This window comes from Triturus cristatus, chromosome 1_1 (assembly GCF_964204655.1).
Source record: "Triturus cristatus chromosome 1_1, aTriCri1.1, whole genome shotgun sequence".
NCBI classification, from domain to species: Eukaryota; Metazoa; Chordata; class Amphibia; order Caudata; family Salamandridae; genus Triturus; species Triturus cristatus.
This window is the reverse complement of record NC_140579.1, coordinates 237431589-237436527: the sequence shown is the minus strand read 5'-3', so window position 1 is coordinate 237436527 and position 4939 is coordinate 237431589. Positions and strand designations below refer to the sequence as shown.

The 4939-nt window shown below is 49.3% G+C and overlaps 1 non-coding gene across 1 annotated transcript; it reads right to left on the bottom strand.

Moving 5' to 3' along the window:
* Positions 1-4327: 4327 nt before the first annotated feature.
* On the bottom strand, positions 4328-4403 carry LOC146870062 (small nucleolar RNA SNORD83). The gene has a single exon (XR_014959999.1). It is a non-coding gene; the product is annotated as a small nucleolar RNA SNORD83 (small nucleolar RNA).
* Positions 4404-4939: the final 536 nt, after the last annotated feature.

Sequence of the window (4939 nt, the reverse complement as noted above, 5' to 3'; positions counted from 1 at the left end):
TTTTGTGACAGTGCATTTATTTACTAGTCTGACTGGGATCCTGCTAATCAGGACCCCAGTCACTGTGCTTCCTCATGAAATTGACTATGGTAAGTCAGTCTGTACCTCCACAATTGGCTTCTGGCGCACCCTTGTAAGTCCCTAGTATGTGGTACTAAAGTACCCATGACATAGGTACACCAGGGGTCTTCCATGGGCTGCAGCATGTATTGTGCCACTCATGAGAGACCACTCAAACTGTGACTACAGGTCTGTCATTGCAGCCTGTTTGAGTTCCCACAACCGATATGTTTCCTTATATATATCTAGCGGGCTCCCTTAGGGTACCCCCTGTACTCCCGATTACAGCCTTTCAGGGTCTGACAGCATGCTAGTGCTGCTGCCGACCATAGACATGATTCTGCTCTCATGCTGCTGTGCCAAGCTCGAGCAGGGGGAGGTAAAACAATAGGTTTCCTGTCGCAGGGAAGTGTGACCACCTAGTGTATTGGTGTATTGGGATGGGATGGGGGTGCTTGCCAGTGCCACTAGACTGCTTTGAAGGGCACATTTAGTGCCCTCCTTGCATGAGCCAGTTCAGGGAGCCCTTTGCTCCCGCTCTGGCCTGAAGCTGGACCAAGGACATGGAAGTATCCTCTCCTCTGTCCAGCCCATCCTCTGGGAGGGACCCCTGAGTCATCCTAACCCCCTTCCTAGGGTATTTAAGAGCTTACCTGTGGGTGGGTCCTCAGTTTCGTCATGGGACAACACTCAAGCCTGAAACCAAGTCACTCTTCGACCAACTGCGGTGCAGAACGGAGCTGGCCCTTATCAAGGCCACTGAGGAGGTTAGAGCGGCGGTTGACCAGGAAGGGGTGGCTGTTTTGATTCTGTTGGATTTGTCGGCAGCCTTCGACACGGTCCACCATGGGGTGTTAATGGACCGGTTGTCAAGGGCGGGGGTGGATGGTTCGGCCTGGAGCCTCCTGAAATCCTTTTTGGCCAACAGAATACAAACAGTTGACCTGGGGTTGGACAAATCTAAACCTTTTGTCCTCCCTTGCGGGGTGCCGCAAGGGTCCTCCCTGAGTCCAACGCTTTTTAATATCTATGTCAGCCCATTGGCAGCCTTGATAAGATCTTTTGGTCTGCAACTTACATCCTATGCAGATGACACGTAAATTGTGTTATCCTGATAACGAGGGTCCCAAGTGGATATGGCAGCGAGATGCCATGATTGTCTGAAAAACGTTGCTTGCTGGATGGCCTCCAACTGCCTTAAACTGAATGCGGGGAAGACCGCATTCATCATATTTGGGAACAACCCCAATATCTGGACCCCTGATATGTGGCCTGAGGCCTTGGGAAAGCTACCAGTCCCCACTGGGAAAGCAAAAAATCTGGGTGTTGTCATGGACCAAAAGCTTGACTTCGGGGATCAGGTTAGTGGAGTGGTTTCGACTTGTTTCCATATCCTTAGGATATTAAGAAAAATATTTTTTTTTCTTTCAGCCGATGGTTTCAGGACAGCAGTCTCAGCCCTCATTTTGTCACGTTTGGACTACTGTAATAGTCTGTACCTGAATTTGAAAAAAAAACATGGGTACAGATTGCAGCTGGTACAAAACGCGAGACTGCTGACTGGGATCTCTAGGTTTGCCTCTGTACGAGAGGGTCTCCGGCAACTACACTGGCTGCCTGTAACAAGACATGCACAATTTAAAGCCCTGTGCACTGTCTTCAAAGCTCTGATGGGCAGTGGCCCAGAGTTTTTGAGTAGGTGTTTTAAGTGGTACGTGCCTGGGAGTGCGCTCCGCTCTGCCGAAGGCAGACTAGTTGTGGTGCCACGAATAAACAAGCATTTACAATGCAATGGTCTCGGCATTGGTAAAGTTAGAGCTATTGGCATTGCTCATGACATTTTTATGTTTTTGTTTTTAAAACATTTAAAGAAACTGCATTGTTATTTACAATGTCAATAGTTTAATCACTCTCAAATGCGAGACCTATTGCATTTGCACCCACACACAGATAAATATTGTAAACAAGTAATGGAGAATTGACGTCAAAGCATTATGAGCAACATTCTGTGAAATGTTTATGACATTCAGAAATTCACAGATAATGCCGGAAAACCTTACTCCTAGGTAACTTTAGTATTTCCATTTTCACATTAGCAAAAACACAGAGTTACACGTGCTCATGTGAAAATCTGTCAATCAACTGCATATTCATTATCCCTACACCCCCTTTCCTCATCATGAAAACAACTAAACTACTGCCTCTGTAGACGTACATTTACAACCTTTTCCAATTTGGAAAGAGATTGGAGAGCATTTGGTGAATACCCTTAAAAAGTAATTACGTGGGTCACACTGCATTATAAACATGGAACTACCAATTACTTGCAGCACATGTATATAGATTTGCAGAAGGCGGCAAAAAACCCAGCCTTGCTAGAACCAATCCCGGATAAAACATGAGCCCTGATGAAATAAGTATACTGCCATAACTTGTCATGTTATTCCAAGGCACCAAGAGGGACAAGTGGAACTTTTTTTCTCAGGGAAAAGTAGATCTCTGAAGCATTCCATCCCTTGGAGAAATATATATTTTTTTTATAATTCCAGAGCGCTTCTAGCTATACCTGTGATAATAATTATAACAGTGTGTCAAAAGAATAGGAAGTGTTTTACAGGGGTACGCTAACTGACGATTACAATATGATGATCAGCATGAAAATATGTACCAAACGCACAACTCGTTCGAGTGTTTGCAAATGCAAATTAAACGTTCATCAAGAAAAAAAATGCAATTCCACATTCTAATGTTATACACATTCCAGCAAAATACAAAATAATGCCCATACCACAGTTATACACAATTGGTGAACCGGGAAAGGCTTGTGCAGAATAAAAGGTTGCATGACAAATACAGGCGTGTAGTCCCACTGAATGTTCTACAAATACTAGTTAATAGAAGAGAGTAGTAGTAAAATGGAGTTTGTGGCTCAATGGAAACTCAAACCATCCTTGTTGTTAACTGTGCCAAAAGCTCCGTATCATACAGGTTGCAAGGCAGGTCAGCTCCCTGTTGTTGTTTTAGTGCAGCACTGTGAATGACGTCTACTTACCCCCCCGAGTGACATGCCCTATGCCCTCCTCTCCTGGCTGCGCCTCGGGACAAGCCCTCACTTGTATGTGTAATGGGTCAGCACCTCAGACTACACCTCATCTCTTACTAGTCTTTGGCCCTCTCCCCGGTACTACTCCTGTTTTTGTGCCTCCTCTCAAGTGTATGTATCACTCACACCAGTCAGTGGCCCTCTCCCTGGTACTCCTGTTTATACATCTCCTCTCCTGGGTGTGCATTACTCCCCCCTCAACTCTCACCATTCAGTGGCCCTCTCCCTGGTACTCCTGTTTAAGCATCTCCTCACCTGGGTGTGCATTACTCCCCCCCTCAACTCTGACCAGTCTGTGGCCCTCTCCCTGGTACTCCTGTTTGTTTATGCATCTCCTCTCCTGGGTGTGCATTACTTCCTCTGATCTCTCACCAGTCTGTGGCCCTCTCCCTGGTACTCCTGTTTATGTACCTCCTCTCCTGGGTGTGCATTGCTTCCTCTCATCAGTCTGTGGTCCTCTCCCAGGTACTCCTGTTTATGTACATCCCCTCCTGGGTATGCATTACTCCCCCCTCAAATCCTCCAAGTTCTTGGCACTCTATTTGATACTCCTAGAAATGTGGCCCTCTCCCGACACTCCCAGCCCTCCCCCTCCTCTTACCGCCTTCTCCAGGTGCCCCCTGGCCAGGTCTCTGTTCTTGGTGTGATGGTGCAGCACGGAGCCCAACTGCAGGTGTGTACGAGCTTCCTGGCGCGGTCCCGGCTTGCTCCCCAGCACGGCCTGCAGGCAGTGCACGCACAACTTCACCTTCGGCGGGCTAGAGGTGCGGAAGTGCTCGGCCAGGCCCAGGAGCGCCACGTACCAAGGCTCGGCCGCCTCGGCCTGGGGGGGCTGCGGCGCCACCATCTTGGCTCCAACAACAAGCGGCCCGGACCCGACGCCCGACGCTCTCGCGAGACCTCTGCGCCGGAGCGGACGATAGACGTCACGCACCCGGAGAAGAGGCTTCTGGGAAATGTAGTCTTCTAGGACCGCCGGAAGCGGATTAGCATTGATTCGAAGCTCTGCATCCCTATTCTATTCCCTGCGTTGTTTACTTGTTTTATAATTAAATTGGGGAGGGTAGAGGGGAGCGGAGTTCCAAATCGACCTGCACGCAGAACATGCGCAGTGCTAAAGGATGCATTGGTTCGCAGACGCCACACAGTCCTGCCACGCTGCAGTGCCATCAGCCATGGGTGATAGATACAAGTCATCCTCGCACAGCGTGCTGATGAAATCTAGCTCACATCATGTGGCTCTGCAGGTTCCGAGGCCGACCACACAAAGTGCCCCCCGTGCACTCACCCAGTCTCCTCTCAGGGTCGTATTCGAGCAGTCTGCTCTCATAGATCGTCCTCACTCTCAACTGTCTCTTCACTGCAGCTACCACCGGGGGGCGCTGGAACAAAGCCCCCGTCAGGGTTTCGAGTGTCTGAAGAAAGAAAAATCATCAAGTCACCTCAGCGGCCAAGCACAGAGCTCCTGCCGTACAGTAGGAGATCAGGTGAGGGAGCAACGCCGGGACACCACCGCCTTTCTCCGAGGCACAGCAAAAATGCCTCGGAGAAAGGGAGCCTCATTTTCGGATTTGGGGGCGTGTTTTGCTGTTGTCTCCTCCCTGAGACTTCTCGCAAAAAACACGCCCCCCGATCCGAAAAGGACGGGGCTTCAACGGAGTGACTGGACCTCTTCTCCAGTGGCTGGCCAGCATTTAAGAGGCCAGCCAATGGAGAACAGGAGAGAAGAGGGGCGGGTGCAAGCCCCTCTTCTCAAAGTCACTCCAACTCATTAAA